At 32.9% G+C, this 20,110-nt stretch overlaps 1 protein-coding gene across 2 annotated transcripts in view; it reads right to left on the reverse strand.

Moving 5' to 3' along the window:
- Positions 1-20,110, reverse strand: part of Lipf (lipase F, gastric type) — a 74,032-nt gene that overhangs the window by 17,874 nt on the left and 36,048 nt on the right. The window contains exon 1 of one of the 2 annotated variants that reach the window (XM_003473543.5): positions 295-372. The exons of the other annotated variant lie outside the window; for it this stretch is intronic. The gene's annotated coding sequence lies outside the window, so the exon portion shown is untranslated. Of the gene's footprint in view, positions 1-294; positions 373-20,110 lie in introns of those variants that run through there. 2 annotated transcript variants of the gene reach the window in all.

Below are 20,110 nucleotides of genomic sequence, written 5' to 3' on the forward strand. Positions count from 1 at the left end.
TGCTTATGCTGCTGAGCTAAATCCCCAGCCCCCTATTTCATTGATTCTTAAAAGAGAAAATAAAACAATAATAATGAATAGCTAATTCACCACTCAATAAGAATTTCATGTACATAAAGACAATAAAAGAAAAAATCAAACCCTAGAGTAATAAACCATAATTCAAACTGACACATTTATACAGATGCATATACAACAAATACATGAGCTTTTTAAAGAAATGACACAGTTGAGTTAAAGAAGAAAATTAATCTGAGGATTCAAATAATTTTTCTCCACAGAAGTTATACTTACAGTCCCTCAGAAACAAGACAATGTTTCTCTGGAAGCTTAATATTTTGCTTAATGGTGCATTTATTTCTTATATACAAAACTTTCAACAATGGACAGAATTGTTCATCTCCTGATTAAATTACTATAAAGACTTAATATCGAGACATCATTTAACATTAAAAAGACAAACCTAAAAATCAAACAATGTATTCAAGATCACACACATAGTGTTGTGTTCTCACCTGTTATTTTCAAAAGATGCAAATATTGGCCAAAGGAACTTTGATAATAAAAAATGATTTACAAAGCATTAAAATGATCCTTGATAGCTTAGACATATAAAAATTATGAGCCAAGTACATAATACAAATGATTGCATAGTTTGGTTCAGATAAAGAGACTTAACATGGTAAAAGGCTCCACTCTTGCTCTTTAAACATACAGCACAAAAGCTATTCTAGGTAGATGGTTAGATAAGTGAACATGATCAGCAAAAATTAGTGTCTCATTATTGTGTTTGACCAGAAACTGTTACTCTGTACATAAGTGAAGACTTTTTCTTTGTATGAAACCAATTGCTTAGAGTTCAAACAATGTGAATGTGTTTGTAAATGAATTATATACTTGGCTTATTTTGTTTAAAAATATGGTTAATTTTTTACAAGTACAATGAGCACCTGTACCTTATAAGGTACTGCTTAGAGTTCAAATAATGTGAATGTGTTTGTAAATGAATTATATACTTGGCTTATTTTGTTAAAAAATATGGTTAATTTTTTACAAGTACAATGAGCACCTGTACCTTATAAGGTACTGCTTAGAGTTCAAATAATGTGAATGTGTTTGTAAATGAATTATATACTTGGCTTATTTTGTTTAAAAATATGGTTAATTTTTTACAAGTACAATGAGCACTTGTACCTTATAAGGTACTGCTTAGAGTTCAAATAATGTGAATGTGTTTGTAAATGAATTATATACTTGGCTTATTTTGTTTAAAAATATGGTTAATTTTTTACAAGTACAATGAGCACCTGTACCTTATAAGGTACTGCTTAGAGTTCAAATAATGTGAATGTGTTTGTAAATGAATTATATACTTGGCTTATTTTGTTTAAAAATATGGTTAATTTTTTACAAGTACAATGAGCACCTGTACCTTATAAAGGTACTGCTTAGAGTTCAAATAATGTGAATGTGTTTGTAAGTGAATTATATACTTGGCTTATTTTGTTTAAAAATATGGTTGATTCTTTACAAGTACCATGAGCACCTGTACCTTATAAAGAAAATAGAATCATAATTTGACTTATTAAAATCAGTCGTAATTTATTTTTAGAAATCTAGATCTGTTCATTAACATTTAAATACATGATAGAAATAATTAAGAAATAATCATTGTTGAAAAGAACAAAATAACAAGTATAAACTGATTCTTTTCCACTAAACTCACAATATAATCGAATAATATCTCATTGTTTGGCTAAACTAAGAAAAACTGAGATATATCAAATACTGTAAGTATTTACATATTTTTATATACTAGTATCCTGTCTTCACTCAATTTTGGTTGAATTTTGTTGATAACTTAAATGATAAATGCCTGGAAACTCAGTGTACTGCTAGATTAAATCTAGTTGACTGGCTTTAGAGATAGAAGATGAATAAGGTCAAGGATTTGATAGAGTAGGTTGCTGGCATTTTTAGGGTCATCCCTGTACAGCTGGAACTTTCCATAACCATTCAGGGACATGGAATTGTGGACGAGTAGGCGAAGTTTTCCACTAGCACTCTAAAACGATGCTTAAGAGGAAGAAATGTGAGTTTTATTTAGTATTATTGGTAGTGAAAATGAAATTAAAATGTATAAACTGTAGGAGACAGGACCACTTGCTCATTAACATAAAATAGTAAGTGTTTACCAGAGTAGCCCAGCAATGTAAAAGGTAAAACGTTATTTGGTGCCCTTCTGTATTAGACTGAGATTACAAGATCATATTTTAATTCTTAATCTTTAAGGCAATAGAAAAATAGATTATTGGAAATCCAAGAAGATCTGCTTTGTTGACATTTTTGAAAAGAGAATGAAAAGTGTGTTTTAGAATTTATAGACAAAGACAAATCTGAGTGGCTGACTATTCCCTTGGTCTGGCCAGTTTTCTGAATTGACCCCAGAGGCCCAGGGATAAGGATGCTAGTTCCATTTACAGTCAATGAGTTTCAACCCTAATCTTGGTAACATCTGCCTCTCATTACATGGGTAAGAAAAGTTTTGAAAGATTTTACACAGGAAAACAAATAGTGATTCAAAGGAAAGGCCTTGTGTAAGAGAGAGTGGTGTTGAAATAGTATCATGGAAAATCACTGTATTTTGGGAAAAGAAAACTTCTAACTGCTAAGAATTCAAGAGTTTTAATTCATTTAATATCAAACAATTCTCATTTTCTTGATTGATTTTAGAGTTTAATATTTAGTGTACTATTCTTTCAGTTATATACTCTAAGCATATTGTGATTATTATAAATTGCTCAATATTTTTAAAACAAAAAAATAAAAGGATTATTTTTCTAAAATTGAAGAATTTTATTCTTTCTTTGGACAGCATCATTAAAAAAATGACATAAAATCAAAGTAGAAAGTTCAGAAATTATGTTCCACAACAGAGACTCTTAACTTAGATGTCTTCTGGAACATTAGAAAATTTTACATATTTGTCTCTTCTGTAGATTAACATACTGCGAAAACAAAGAAGTCCAAACATATCAAATACATTGCAACATTAGTCATATTATAGTCATGGAATTCTGTTTAGAAATAAAAATACTACATAGGACGTATATTTTTTTTTTATCTTTTTCTTTTTTATCAGTACTGGGGATCGAACTCACGACCACACACTTGCAAGGCAGACACCTATGCTGCTGAGCTAAATCTCCAGCCCCTAGATGTATATTATTTTAACATATTTTGTCACACACAATTTATTTAAAAATTGAAATCAGCAATCATGTAAAGCTGATTGATTAATCAAGTTATATTATACATTAGTCAAATTTCACTATTTCATAATGACTTGGTTTGATATCTTGAGAAAAACACATATCAAGAAAATATATTTGCAAATTTTTCAAGTCACTAATTAATTCTAGGTTTCCTGGATTTAATTAAAAGTTAAAATCAATTAAATTTACTTATAAACATATATACCTTTAAGATATAAATGTGAATAAACTATAGTTTAAAACTCTTCTAATATTTGAGGCACTTGAGATAGCTATTGCCAATATACCATTTTTATTGATCTCTTTTGTGTACTCTTCAAATACAAGGAATTTTGAAAAAAGGAAATCTCCTACTCAGAGATGCAAAAGTTCAAAATTTGAACACATTTGGCTGTTTTTCTTTAAACCAAAGAATAATCTTATTTTATCACAACTGGATACAAAGCCACTTTCAGTGATAGAGAAAGAACAATGAACAGCAAGTATTTCTTCAAGCACTGCAAACTAACTATGATCGCAGTTAATATCATTTGGGGCTCTGATCAGCAGTGAAAGGTAGGACAAGCTACCTTTCTCTGACATTTTTTCTTTCCTCATTATCATGGTTCTGTATCCCTTTAAGAGATACTACATTTGGGTTAAAAACCTCCAGCTGGTAATAAACATACTTTCAAAACCATTAATACTATTAGTCAAACTTATTTGCTGTTCAATAATAATTGACTTTTTCCAATCCATATTACAAGATCAGTCTCAAAATTTCAAGCTTTTGTTGGGAAAGATCTAAAGAAATGAAGGATGAAGAAAGCAGTTGAACAGAGGGTGTTTCCTAGCCTGGAGCAACAACCTCCCTGACTCTCCATTATTTTCCTTGCTACATCTCTTCCTCTTCTAGTTCCACTTTCTGTTATCTTTTACTGACGGCAGAGGGATTACAGTAAACTAGCAATTAAAATCTAATAGGAACCAGAAAGAATGTTCAATAGTTTTTCTCAAGATACAGCATTGACTATATATTTCTACCAATTAACAACTCAGTTTATTAATCATCTTCAAAACAAGAAGTTTCTGCCAAAAGGACAAGAATGTTTTCCCTCTCTTCAGGAGAACACCAGAGGGAAACGGAGTTAGATAAAGGCAGAAAGTCAGATTCAGGATTTAAAACGGAAAAGCAATCCTTGGCCTAAATAATTCATACTTCCAAACTTTTCATTAGACTCCAATGAAGACAATAAGACAAAAAAATAGATATATGCAGGAACTTTGAAAATTTTATTAGCAGAAATTCTTCCAAGCATACTAGTATCTAAGAAATATCTAAATCCGCAGCACAAAGTAGCAAGACACAAGAATGAATGACAGCTTTAGGAGAGTATTCCTGAATGAACACACAGAAAATACTCTTTTTGAGCACTGAGATGAGAGACTTTTAAATAAGCAGAACTGAATACTGATATTGCAATTCTGAAATATAACTGAATATAAATGTGTTTAATGTAATCTTTTATGGAATTCTTATGTGGGATTTTGTGCCCCTCTAGAACAAATAGGTTTCTGGTAAGCACTATGCCAGTTTTTTTTAATGCTTGAGTAACCTCACCTGAGTAAATGTGTTTCTTACCGTTCAAATCTTATCTTGCTTTTATGTACGTTCCTAATGTGATCTTGTCCCTATCTCCAGTCACCTCCTATTTTGCTTTCTGCTTTTCATCTTCACTTTGTACTCTGGTTCCAGAAAACTGACCATTTTTTCACTTCTTTTTTTATTAATACATGTTTATATTACATAACGATCACATGCACCGTGGGGATTTGTACATGAACATAACACATCTTACTTCTTTTTTTTTGTTCCCTTTCTTCCCTCCTTCCAACCCTCTGTCCCTTTTCCTTTGTGAAAACTCTATTTCCATTTTTTCTACCTTAATGCTTTTTTAGGATCCTTTTTTCCCTCCTTCCCCTTTTCTCCATTTCTTATTTTCCTTCCCATTTAAACAAGTTCTCTCTACTTCCTAATATATACCCTCCACTTTGCTCCTTATTTATATTTTGGATTTTCCATCTAAGAGAAAGAATACATGTATATAATGTCACACTTAAGATCATGACTTCCAATTGGATACATTTACTAAAAAAGTCTCAATTTTATCATCCTTTAATGCATAATAGTACTCCATGGTATATAAATACCACGTTCAACTGATCAATTTCTGATGTCAGCAATAAATAAAGAAAAAGTAGAACTTCCCAAAAATAATGATTAAAAGTCTCAAAACTAAAGTTTTAGCTAAATTAGAGCATAAAATGTGAGTTACTTAAAGCTTAGATAATATTCTGTATCTCTCTCTTCAAAAACTAGGGTTATCTCTTTTGGACTTTTTTCTCATTAATCACTTATCTTGGAAGTCCCTTTCTATGAGAGGCTCAGAGGTGCATGGTAAAGGTACAACGCCTGGTTGTACCTTTATCAATTCTCAGCGTCCTGAATTTCCCCTGGAAATTCTTAAACAGTGGTTCATTATCAGTATCTTAAACAGTGTTTCATTAAGCCATTTTACAAACATATATAGGCAATTCAAATTTTCTTATCAAATGAGATTAAAAAACATTAAAGCCAAGTGGCAGTTAATCCATTGTTTGAATATATGCTCCAGGAAAATATACCTATCAGAGATGCAACTGAAAACTCGTATTTCTAATTCACTAGCTCTCCAATTTTTTGTTTTTGAGAACCTTTCATTCTTAAAATTATTAATATTTTCAAAACTTTTTATGTATTAGATCTTTCTCAGTAGGATAGATGGAATGATAGATAGACAGAAATCAGTGAGACAAGTAACATTGCTTTGTAGTTTTGAAAATGTTCTTAATTTCTGACCTAACAGAAAAGTAGGATTTTTGTTATTTATTCAGTCTATTGCGGCATCATGTTCCATGTAGGCTCACAGAAAGCTACACTGTACACTAATGACAGAATATGAGTGATGAAAGTCAAATAATGTCTTTCACTATTATGAAAACATTTTCATTTAATATAAATTTTCATTATTATCTAATTCAATGTTTGTATGTACATCACATATTTAGTCCCACTGGCTTACTGTGTCTCCATGACTGCATTCAAATATTAATGTTTGTTGGGTATCAAAGAGTTGGTTCATTTACAACAATCTAGAATCTAACATAAAAAGTAATCATTAAGCATTTCCAATGTTGGATTATTTGTATCCACTTGGCAACATCATTATCTTTTCTGCATTTTCTTTTAATTGAAAGGAGAATGTTTGTGATTTAGAAACAAAAGATTACAGATGCTAATCTATTACAAAATGAAGGAACTCTATATTGAGGAGGCTTGCTAAAGGTTGCTGCTCACAGATATTAGTAGTAAAGCCAAGCCTAGAAATTCATGCATGCTTCACTTTGATGCTCTTTCCAGAATTCCAAAGGCAAAAATCCCTTTCTTTCTTGACAGACAAAAATATCAACAACTAAATAAATGTATTGTACTTTGGTATGAATATACAATATTCATAACAATTATATATATATATGTATATTTTTGAGCTGAGTGCTCTATAATCCTGTCATCAACCAGGTCTTGGCTTTTCTGCTAACATCTGTGAGCAGCGACCTTTAGCAGATTCCCCCTTTCAATAAAAAGAGAATGTAGAAAAAGATAAAGGAGATACCAAGTGGATACCAATAATCAAACATCAGAAATGATTGATTAGATTTTATATTAAATTCTAGATATCTGTAAATGAACCAACTCTTCCTACCCAACAAACATTAATAATCCTAACCATAACCCTAACCAACTCCTACTCATTGAACGTTAATCCAACAGTGATGTCTCCACCCTCAAACTGAGTCTGAACTATAGAGGGCCTAGGAGTATGAATAAAATCATGCCTGTTTTGAAAGAAGAAATTAATGAAATTGAAACTGAAAAATGCAATTTATCAATGAATCAAAGAATAGGCTCTTTGGAAAGCGCAAGACTGATAAATCCTTAGACAATTCTAACAAAAAAAGAGAAAGAGGCAGATTAGGGAAAATTAGACATCAAAAACCAAATCACGACACCGAAATCCAGAGGATTACTAAATATTATTTTGAAAACATGTACTCTAACAATTAGAGAATCTTGAAGAAATGGGTAAATCTCTAGACACATGTGACCCCCCAAATTGAGCCAAGGTGTTATAAAACTTCTAAATTGATCAATAACAAGCAATTTGTGGAGTAATAAACTCTGCTATCTAAGAAAAACCCAGGACTTGATGGCTTTACTGTAGAGTTTTACTAGTCACTTAGAGAAGAAGTAATGCCAATGGTCTGTAAGCTTCTCCATGTGATAGTAAAAAGGGAACGAACGCTTCAAAGCGCATTCTATACAGCTGGCATTACTCTGATACCAAAGACGGATAAGGACTCAACAACTACTAAAAAAAAAAAAAACCCTACAAACCAATATTCTTCATGAACATAAATACAAAATTCTCAATAAGATGCCTGAAAAGATAATTAAACAAATTAATTAAAAAATCACACACAATGATGAAACATTTTCCTCATAGTGATGTAAGGATGGCTCAACATGTATAAAACAACAAATGTAATACACTTTATAAATAAAGTCAAGGATGAAAATCACATTTTTATCTAAATAGACACAGAAAAAAGCATCAAAAAACTTAAAATTTCTTCATAAGGAAAACCCTGATGAAAATAGGATCTTACCTCAAACAGACAAAAGTTATACATGAAAAACTCACCACAAACCTCATACTGAATGTGGAAAAACTGAAAGTATTTCCTTAAAAATCAGGAATGAGACAAGAATGCCTTTCTCGTCACTTCTGTTCAATATACTACTCAAAATCTATACACAATAATCAGGCAAAAGAAAGAACTAAAGGGAAATAAATAGGAAAGAAGAAGTCAAATTATTCCTATTTGCAAATATACGAATGTTTATCTAACAGACCCAAAAAGTTTCATCGAAAGACTTTTAGAGCTATTAAATCAGCTCAGTGAAGTGGTAGGACATGAAATCACACACAGAAACCAATAGTGTTTCTGTACATTAATACTAAACCCACCAAAAAGAGCATCAGAGAAATAATTCCACTTATGATAGCTTAAAAATACTAAATACCTAGTTATCAAGCTAACCAAGGAAGTGGAAGACCTCTATCATGAAAATTATGAAACTCTGAAAAGGAAATTAAAGATGAAGGCAGCCTTTGTTCAGGAAATGGATGAACTAGTATCCTGAAAATGGCACTATTATCAAACACAATAAAAGCAATCTATGTATTTAATGTAATATCTAATGTCAATAACATTATTCATGAAAGAAAAAAATTACAGAGTTTATGTGGAATCAGAAAAGACCTAAAATAACCAAATAATCATGAGCAAAAACAATAAAACTGGAAGCATCACAATATGGTATTCCCACAGCACTGACATAAAAACACACATAGAAGACAATAAAATAAAACAGAAGGTACAGAAGTAGTTCTGTGCACCGTCAGCCATTTGATTTTTGAAAAAAGTACCAAAGCACACATTGGAGATCATATAGTCTCTTTTAACAAATGGTGATGGAAAAACTAGACATACAATGGCTAAACATTGAAACGAGGTCCCTATCTCTCACCCTGTACTAAAATCAAATCAAATTGAGTGAGAGACTTAGACACAGAAATACTAAAACTGCTAAAAGATAACATAGAAGACACACTGGAAGATATTAATAGAACTCCGTAGCACAGGGAATAATATCAGATATCATCAAATGGAATTATATCAGATTAAAAATACTCTCCACAACAGAGGAAGCATGCAACCTATAAAATGAAAGAAAAATTGTTAACTACTCTTCCAATAGAAGATTAATATCTTGAATATATAAAGAACTAAAAAAAAAAAAACAAAACAAACAAAAAACCCAGCCTGGTCTTCAAAAAACCACATAACCAAATTAAAAAGTGGGCAAGTTAACTTACCTCTCAACTGAAGAAGTATAAGTGGAGAATAAGAAAGTAGCAAATGTTCAACATATCAATGAAATATGATGCCCCTTTTTTATCCCCATCCCAAATTATCACTAGTTGTAGCTACAATCACAAGTTCAGACCTCTTTTTTCTCTCCAAGCACTGATTTATCTCTAGAGTAAGGTCAATTTTTTAAATATAATTTTTCTGTAATGATAGCAAAGTGTAACTGCCAACATTCCACATGGCTGTACTAGAAAGTACTACACATAATAAATTGTAGCTTTTATAGAAAGAGGTCTACAGATAAGTAAACTTCTATCTTACATGTTTGTACCACTGTTTTTTTAAATTGACATGCAAAAATTGTGTATATTTATGAAATATTATGTGATGTTTCAAAAGATGCAAATATTGTGTGATGCTCAAATTAGGAAAACATCATTAATCTCCTGAAGTGTTTAACATTTGGTTACTGTGATAATGTTCAAGATTTCTTCTTCTTTTTTGAAATGTATAGTACATTTAATACTTACAGTCACCATCTTGTACCATCTTGTACGATGCAATACCAGACCTTATTTGTCCCTGCTAACTATAACTTAACGCCCACTGATCAACTTCCTCATTCCTCCATCCCTCCAACTCTTCCCACTCTCTGGGGACATGATTTTACTCGCAGGTTCTATGAGACCAACGTTTTCAATTTCACATATGAAGAGAGGGAAAAAAAGAGCTCTAAAGGATACAACAGCAAGTGTGTTTAGGGGTGTTAAATAGCTGACTATATTAATGTTTTTGGTTGGATCATTGAACACAACTGTTTGCAGTCTCACTGTTTGAATGTCCACTTTGTATGCTTTGATACTGTGATTTGAGCAACTATCTCTAAGATGATAATATGTAATCTATTAACTGGTGATTTCTTACTGTTTTTCTAATTGTCCTTATTACTAAAAATAGTATACTGAGTCAATGCAATCCTTTTAGAATACTGGTGACAGTCTTTACAGAACTGGAAAAATTTCTCAAGTTCATATGAAACAAACAAATACCATGAATGCTAAAGAATCTCAAGCAAAAAAGAACAAATCCAGAAACAAGATTCCAATGTATACTAAAAAGCTATAGTACTTAAAACTGCATGGTTTTAATCTAAAGACATATGTAATGGGCAATAGAACTAAACTTATCAGCACATTTCATCTAAGCCAGTCTCTGTTTGATATGAGAAGATAAGTCTATCCCATCTAGATCAGTGTCTTACATATCTTTAGGCATGTAGCCCAATACGTCCTAGGATATTCTTCCTCTGTTAAATGAAAAATTTCAATAAAATAATACCTTTATGTAGCACTTATGAAGGGCAAGCTAACATGTTTTAAATAGTTGGAGCAGTTCTGCTTTCCTGTCAGAAGAGTTCAGGAAGGAGATCACCTTAGAATAGCCAAGAGACCATTACTGACGGCTGAAAACCCTTCTTTTCACTACTTATTTTTATTAGTACATATTTGCCGTACGTAATGAGGGAATTTGCACCTGTACATAATATATTTTAATTTTTTCCCATTCACCGTCCTCCCTTTAATTCTTCTCCTATCCACTTACAAAAGCTTTGGTTCCATTTTTTCCTTCTTTTTAAGAACTATTCCTTCAGTGAATCTCATCTGCTATTTTAGTCCTCCTTGGTGATACAAGAATGTTAACTGGTGTTCATAATAAGGTCCATTTGATTCATGTATGCTGTAGAAAGGAATCCATTTTTTATTTAAGATTAAAAAGACACAGAAAAGAAAAACAAAAAGCAATGCAGACAAACAACAAGAAGAAACTAAATATAATAACAGTATAGGTTTACAAAACAAGATGATAGGAATTTGACAATGGTTGTAATATTGCATAGTTATCTTAAAGAGGGTTGCTTAGATTAACAGATATAGACATGTAAAATGGATCTAAGCATATGAGTATTAACTGTTCTTTTCCAATAACTAATACAATTAGTAGGGTAGACATTTTAGCTGTCATTTATACATATTTTGTATATAAATTTATCTTTTTCTTTTTCTCTAACTTCTTTTCTCCTTTTCCTTATTACAATTACTTTTCCTCATTGAGCACTTCTTACCCTTACACAGTATTTACTGTAGATTTTGAATCATATATGATTTTTCAGTTTCTTACACTAAGGAGATGATAGAGTTCTTACACAAGTGAGTTCGATTTATTTCACTTATGAGTATGGTCTCAAATCATGTCCATTTACTTACAAAAGTCTCAGTACACTATCTTTACAGTTGAGTAATACTACATTGTATAAAAACACCACATCTTTTTTATCCATTCTTTGATTAATGGGCACTTGGGCTGTTTCCAAGATCTGGCTATTACAAATTGTGCTGCTATAAACATGGGTGCACACATATCACTGTGGGATGATGTTTTCAGTTGTTCTCGGAAAATGCCCAGAAGCAGGGTAGTTGGTTCAAATGTAATCTCTAATCTCAGCTTTTTGAGGAATATCCAGACTGATTTCCACGGTGATTGCACCAGTCTACAGTCCTTTTTCCCCACAGCCTCTCCAGCATTTGTTGTTGGTTCATTTCTTGGATCTTGGCCATTCTTTCTGGGGTAAGATGGAATCTCAGTGTTGTTTTAATTTGCATTTCCTAAACGACCATTGATGTTGAACATTTTTTCATATGTTTATTTTCTATGTGTATTTCTTCATCTAAGATGTGTGTATTACTCTCAGATGCCCATTTTTGGACTGGGCCCTTGAATTTTGGGGACCTAATGTTTTTTAATTCTTTATAAATTCTAGATAGAAGTCCTTTGTCTGAGGGACAGTGGGCTAAGATATTTTCCCAATTCGTGGGTTTTATTTTCACTCTGTTGAAGATTTCCTTTGACATGCAAAAACTTTTTAATAATACGAGATCCCAGTTGTTGATTCTGGGAAGTGTTTCTTGTGCAGTTTGATTTTTGTTCATGAACTCTCTGCCTATTCCTATGCCATCAAGATTTCTAATACTTTGACTTCCAGTAGATTTAGTATTTCTGTTTTAATATTTAGATATTTGTTCCATTTTGACATTAGTTTAGTGCATGGTGATAGATGTGGATCTAGTTTTAGTTTTCAGCATATGGAGAGCCAGTTTTTCTAGCACCACTTAATAAGAGGCTATCTTTCTTCCACTGTACATTTGGCCCTTTTGTCAAAGATGAGGTGGCTGAGTGTGTTTGTAGCTGTGGCTGTACATTCTAATCTACTCCATTGATCTTCAGGACTCTTTTTATTCCAGTCATGTTGATTTTATCACAGTAGCTTTGTAATATAATTTCAAGTCAAGTATTGTGATGTCTCCTGCCTTAGCATTGTTGCCCACAATTGCCTTTGCTATTCTAGAACTCTTCTGGTTCCAGATGAATTTTAGGGACAATTTCTCTAGATCTATGAGGTATGAAAATAGTATTTTGATTGGAATTTCATTGAATTCATGTAACAATTTTGGGAGAATGGTCATTTTCACAATATTTGTACTTCCAACCCATGAACAGGGAATATCTTTCCATTTTCTGAAATCCTCTTCAATTTCCTTTTTCAGTGCAATGTAGTTTTCACTGTATGAATGTTTTACTTCCTTTGTTAGATTGATTCCTAAGTATTTCATTGTTTTGGATGCCACAGTGAAGGATATGGTTTCTCTTATTTTTGTCTCAATAAGTTCATTGTTTGTATATAGGAATGCTATTTGAGTGTTGACCTTGTAATCCAGGTACATTGCTGAATTTGGTTATTATGTCTAGGAGACTTTCAATGGAGTTTTGGGTTCTTCTATATAGAGTATCAAATCATCTGAAAATAATGATAATTTAACTTTCTTCCTTTCCTATTTCTCTTTCTTGTCTAATTTTTCTGGCTAATGACTCCAGAACTATATTTAATAGGAGTGGTGATAATGGATATTCTTGTCTTGTTCCTGACTTTAGAGTGAAAGGTTTCAACTTTTGTCTATTTAGTAAGATGTTGGCTGTTGGTTTATCATATGTGGCTTTTATCAGATTGAGGTAGAGACCATTTATTCCAATTTTCAGTAAGGTTTTTTTTTTATCATGAATAAGTGTTGGATTTTGTTGAAAGCTTTTTCTGCATCTGTTGAGATGACCATGTGGTTCTTGTCATTGGCTCTGTTGATATGGTGGATTACATTTATTGATTTGCATATGTTGAGCTATCCCTGCATTCCTGGGATAGATTCTTCTTGATCATGGTGTATAATCTTCCTGATGACTTTCTGCATTCTATTTGTCAGTATTTTATTGAGGATTTTTGCCTCTATGTTCATCACAGAGACTGGCCTATACATTTCTTTTTTGGTTGGATTTTTCTCTGGTTTTGGTATTATGGTAATACTTGCTCCCAGGAATGAGTTAGGGAAAATTGCTTCCTTTTAACTTTCACTGAATAGTTTGAGGAATGTTGGCATTAAGACTTTCTTCAATTTCTTATAGAATTCAGCAGTAAATCCATCAGGACTTGGGCTTTTCTTTGTTGGTAGGATTTTATTTACATTTTCAATTTCATTAACAAAATTGGGTTATTCAGTGGTGTTATATCATCTTGATTCAGCTTTCGTAGTTCATATATTTCTAGGAATCTGTCCATTTCTTCTATGATATTGAAACTATGAGAAAGAAGGTTTTCAAAGTCGATATTGAGGATCTTCTGCATTTCTGCAGGGTCCGTAGTGATTTCACCCTTTTCGTTTCTTATTGCATGGATTTGTGCTTTTTCTTTACTGTTTTTGATAAAGTTGGCTAGGGGTTTATCAATTGTATTTATTTTTTTCAAAGAACCAATGTTTTGATTCATTAATTCTTTGTATTGTTTTCTTAGTTACAATTGCATTAATTTCGGCTCTGATCTTTATAATTTCCTGCCTTCTTTGCGATTGACTTGTTCTTTTCCTAGAAGTTTGAGGTGCAGCATTAAGCTGTTTATATGTGTTCTTTCATTTTCCTAATGTGGGAGTTTAATGCTATAAATACCCCCTCTGAGGACTGCTTTCATTGTGTCCCATAGGTTCTAATAATTTGTATTTACATTTTTGTTCCATTGTAGATATTGTTTCATTTCTTCTATGACCCACTGGTTGTTTATGAGAGTGTTATTTAGTTTCCATGTGTTTATGGGGTTCTTTTGGGGTTTCTTTGTCATTAATTTCCAATTTTATTGTACTATGATTATGTACTATGCATGGAATTATTTCAATTCTTTTGTATCTATTTAAGCATGTTCTGTAAGTTAATACATAATCTATTTTAGATAATGGCCCATGTGAAGCTGAGAAAAATGTGTTTTCTGATGTAGTTGTGTGGAATACACTATATACATCTACGAGGTCCATTTGTTCACAAGTTTGATTTAGTTCTGTTATTTCTTTGCTGATTTTTTTGTTTGGTTGACCTGTCTCTTTGTGACAATGGGGTGTTAAGGTCCCCTGTTATAACTGTATTATTATTTATTTGGTTTTTAATGTCTGTTAAAATTTGTCTGACATAGTTGGGTGCTCCCATATTTGGCACATACATATTTATGATGGTATTATCTTTCTCTTGAATTTTTGCCCTGACAAATATGTAGTGATCTTCTTTATCTCTTTTGATCATTTTTGGTTTGAAATTCACATTGTCTACAAACAAAATAGGTACTGCTGCTTTTTTCTGGGTTCCTGTTGCATGGAGTATTATTTTCCATCTGTTGACTTTTAGTCTATGAATTTCCTTTTGAGTTAAAAGTAATTTTTGTACATAGCATATTGTTGTATTTTGTGTCTTAATCCACTCTGCAAGTCTGTTTCTGTTTGTTTGGTGAGGTGAAACCATTTACTTTGATGGATATAACTGATAAGCACTGACTTATCACTGTCATGTTATCTTCTGTTGTTGTTTTTCTACTTTTCCTGCTTAAATGTTTTCCCTGCTTAGTGGTTTCCTTTTGTTGTGTTATTGGGATTGTAGTTATCTTTGTCTCTTTCTCGAGTGTCTTTCAGTAGCCTTTGTAGTGTTACTTTTGTGCCATGAATTTCTTCAATTGTTCTTTGCCATAGAAGTATCTTATTTCTTCATCTATTTTCAAAGATAGTTTTACAGGATACATCAATCCAGTTTGAAAGTTGTTTGCTTTCAGGAACTGAAATACTTCACTCCAAGCTCTTCTTGACTTGAAGATTTGTGCTGAGAAGTCTGCCATGATTCTGATAGGCTTTCCTTCAAGGGCGATCTGCTTCTTTTCTCTGACAGCTTTTAGAATTCTGTTCTTGTGCTGAATGTCTGATATTCCAATTGTTACATGTCTGGGTAAAGATTTATTTTGGTTATGGTTAATTGGGGTTCTGTATGCATCACTTATCTGTATATCAGACTCTCTTCCCATGTTTGGAAATTTTTCTGCAATTATTTCTGCAAATAGACTTCACAGGTCATTTGTGTTGACCTCTGCTTTTTCACTGACATTTATATATCTTAAATTGTTTCTGTTTGCATTATCTTGCAACTGTTGAATTGTTGTTTCCTGATTCCTTTCTATTTTTAAGGTATCTTTTCTTAGTTGTCATAATCTTCCATCCTGTCTTCAGGGTCTGAGAATCTATCTTCAGCTTCATTAAAGCAGTTTTGCTAGCTTTCAGTGGAATTTGTAATTTTTTGAATATCCCTTTCAATCTGTTTCATGCATTCTATCTTATATTGTTCATTCAACATTTCCATCATTTTCTTATGTTCTTCTATTTTTTATTTAGATCTTCTTTAGATACACACAACATAATGTTTATCATTTCATTTTTTCCTATGAGATTATTTCTAACTTGATTTCTTCTATAGCTTCATGGAGTTGTTTATTTCATTTGCTATCATTTCAGAAAGTTCAGCTGTGTGATTTCCAGTTTATTCTATTTTAGTGTCTCTTAGGTTGCTCTCAGTGGGCTGGAAGACTAAGACTGTCTCTTGCTCTTTCCTTTTGTCATTTGTGTAGCTGGTCAGGCACCCTCCTGATGGATTGCACTGGAGCATTGCACTGCACAGAGTTTCAATCCTCCAATATCCCTGTGGCTAGCCAGAGTGCACTTCAACCTATGGCACCAAATTCTTGTGCTCTGTGACTTGTGAAGTAGGCTAACTGTTCCCCTAATGTATTGTACTGGGTTGCTCTGGGATCCTGGGCTGGGCAGAGTTTGGATCCTCTTGCTGCTCCAGGGACAGATTCCAGAGTGTGTTGTTGGGGCCTAGAACCTGTTTGAGTGGCGTTGAGAACTTATGGCACTCAGGTGGCTAGTAGAGATGCAGCCCCAGTGTGTCACCAGGGCCTAGCTTCTGGTTGGCTGGATTCAAAATCTCTGGGACTCAGGCAGCTAGGCAGAGCACTACCCCAAGTGTGGCACTGTCTGGACCTTGCCTCTGGCTGGGAGGAGTTCAGAGTCTCTAGAGCACCTGGCCACCCAGAGCGCATCCCCGGCTTAAGGGGTCCTTGCTCCTTGCTGGACAGAGTTGGAACCTCTGGATCCTCCTCATGACTAGCTGGGCTGCATCACTGAACTATGGGGCTGGGGTCTCAAGCTCTGATGGATGGAGCTCACGTTCTCCAAGACCTGTCTTAGCCCCGCAATGGGGGCCTCTGGGTTTCTGGGCTGGGCTGAGCTCCGTACATCTGTGACCAGTGAGGCTGATCAGGCGTTCCCCTGATGGATTGTGCTGAGTCACTGGGCTTGGCAGAGTTCAGATCCTCTGTGCAGCTAGTGAGGATGCACTTCTGGAGTATGGTGCTGGGCCTTTTGCTTGGCTGGGTGGAGTTCAGAGGCTCCAGGACCCAGGCAGCTGCAAGGAAGGCTGAAAGAAATTCTTTTCATTGGAATTTTGTAAGATAAATGACTTGATTAATGGAGTTTAAAGGTATAATATAGAATAAATATATATACTACCTTATGAAAATTCTATAGATCAAGTATGGAGGGATATCATTTATAAATGACAAACACAGAAGTGTGATTTAGTGTGGACTGTGAATTGTTTCTCTCCTGAGCCCAGATAAAAGGAAACGTCCCTTAATTGTATGAAAATACATTGATTAAATGCCCAGACTCTGGCAAGGGACTCCCCCTGCAACTCGAAATCAAATGAGATTTTCAGCAAAATGATCTTTTCTTTCTTTGTCTGAGTGTTTCTATCTGTAAATTAGAGATAGTGATTGTTCTTATCTTACAGTTAATTCTTGAGAACTCTTTCTGTTGTTTCTATTCATATAATTTCTAGAATATATTACACTTTATACTACCTGTAAAATCATTAGAATATTATCTTTGGTAAATGTTAGCTATTTTTCCCATAAAAGGTCTTTGAAGGTATTAATTTAATATCTTTGGTCTTGAATATATCCTAGTATTTGGTATATTGATTGCCTACTGCTTTGCTGGTGCTCTATTAAATATTTGTTGAATGATTGGATTTCTCCAGGCTCGCCATCCTGCATCATTCATTCCTCCAGTTCTTTCAACTTTTCACATTTATTTTTGGTTCACTGTGACCAGAAAATAATTACTTTTTCGCATCTGATAAAAAGATATGTGTGAATTTTAGAAACTTATTTGCCTTTTTCTTTTTTATTTCTCAAAGCTCAATTTTTATGTAATACTTTTTATCTCTAGTCTCAATGGCAAATATTAGTTTATTTCAATGTGCTATTTTGCAATCAATAAAACTGTTGCATAAACAAATGTTCTCCATTCAGTTATTGGTGAATTCCTCTGTTAATCTGCATTGGAACAGACTGTCAAAATCTAGGAAAAATTCCAGTTCAAGGAGCACACTAAAAGAAAGTCTTTGTAATTATCAGGACTCCTATCTATCATGGTAGTGTCATCAGAATATCATCACAACTCTTTCAATTCCTATGTTGCTAAGTACACAGTTGTCGGGTAGGTACTTTTATAACTACTATTAAATGGTATTATACATTATAGCTTACTGTGAAAATATTTGCATAATTCTTATGAGAATATGTTAATATTAAGTCTCTATGCAACAGTTTGGAAAAGTTTTCAAATCTATGAAGCAGTGATAATTTGAATTTCACCAGTAGTATTTTCCAGTGCTTTGCAACTGATACAAAGAACCACCTACTTTCTCCTTTTCTGCTCTGTGTATATAGAATGTTCTAAATCCCAATAGTAACTCTATAGTTGGTAATCTTGATATTTTGTACTCTTCCTTATCCATAACTTCTTAATAGAACTTTCTGCAATTGGAAGAATGTTTGTATATTTTATTTTTCAATATGGTAACCACTAGCCTGTAAAGGTATTAAGCATTTGAAATGTGATTAGTATACTCAGAAACTGAATTTTTAAATTAATTAATTCTATTTCAAATATAAATAACCATGTATGGCTGATGGCTACTCTGTTGGACAGTACACTGGGACTGATAATTTTAAAAGGCTGAAGCGCTTTGTTAACTGCACACTATTCTTCAGCTTTCAACCAGCGTACATGAAATTACTCAATTCTATGTCATTATATGTCAATGACTTTAGATCAACATATGAACTAAAAATGAGTGGAATTTTGGGATATAATAATGTCTTATCAGTCTTTAATGCTGGCTCTGAGTAACTACCAAATGGAAAACTTCTCCCTGGAACTACTGATCCTAAGAACAAACGCAAACAATCCTAAACAATTTCTTCTTTTTGTCATGGAAAAGAATATTGACAAAAGCAGTTTCTACAAAAGTTTCTGGTCCATATGCATAGTGGGACAGAAAAAGACCTATGCCAAAACCGGTGAGAAAAAGATTTGTGAATTTCAGGCAAGAAGACTAGTTGATAAGGTCCTACTTAGCTTTCTTACCAAATGAGAGACGTGTACAGTCCCTGCCCCCTGGTCCCCACACTACAAAGACTGTCACGTACTTGACTTCTTACATCAATATTTCAGGATTGTGTCACTACAGATGACAAACATTGCTAATCTTCAAAGTGCTCTTTTGTAAGAGATATAAAAATCTTCATGCATGGGCAAGCATTTAGAAGAAAATATGTTATTAGCGCTCAGACTGGTTTGGAACATACACATGATGTAGCAAAATGATTTTAGCTTAAAAATTAGATTATTTAAAGAAACAAGACAAACAAGAAAATCCTTTGCACTTAGAAAAGCAAAAGGTACCCAGATGAAATAGAAAGATCTATGTAAAACCAAAGAAGAAAAATTTCAACTTCTATGAATTTTGCTAATTATTGTGATGATTTTGGTGTTATTTTGATAAGACACGTTCAAACCTATTGTAAATTCAAGATGATTTTCTTATGAAGTCTTAAGCAATCTTCTTATGGCAATGAAATTGAAGATTTTGGTTTTCAAATTTTTAAAATCTATTAGATCCAATAAAATTATCTTATTCATCACTCCACATTGTAGTTTCCACAATTTATAATGGAGTGAACTAAAAGTAAATCAGCATTATCAAACTGATATGTTATCAGCATATCAAACTATGAATGATAAGGTAAATTGATTAATCTCTGCCATAAAATGTAAATGTAATTGCTTAATAACTCCATAGAAATTATTAATGAAATCTCAGCTTTTGTCAGACAGAACTGGATCTTCAGTAAAGCTTTAAATCATACTCACTGAATTATTTTTTTCAAAAAAAAAAGGAGCATGTATCATCAAAAAAAGAACTTTCAAAACAGAACTTCTGTAACTTAGGATCTTTACATATAAACTCATATCAATAAATGTCACATTTACACAAGGTTATTGTAA

The sequence above is a fragment of the Cavia porcellus genome, unplaced genomic scaffold (assembly GCF_034190915.1).
Source record: "Cavia porcellus strain 051 isolate PalLab524CR breed Dunkin Hartley unplaced genomic scaffold, mCavPor4.1 scaffold_28, whole genome shotgun sequence".
NCBI lineage: Eukaryota > Metazoa > Chordata > Mammalia > Rodentia > Caviidae > Cavia > Cavia porcellus.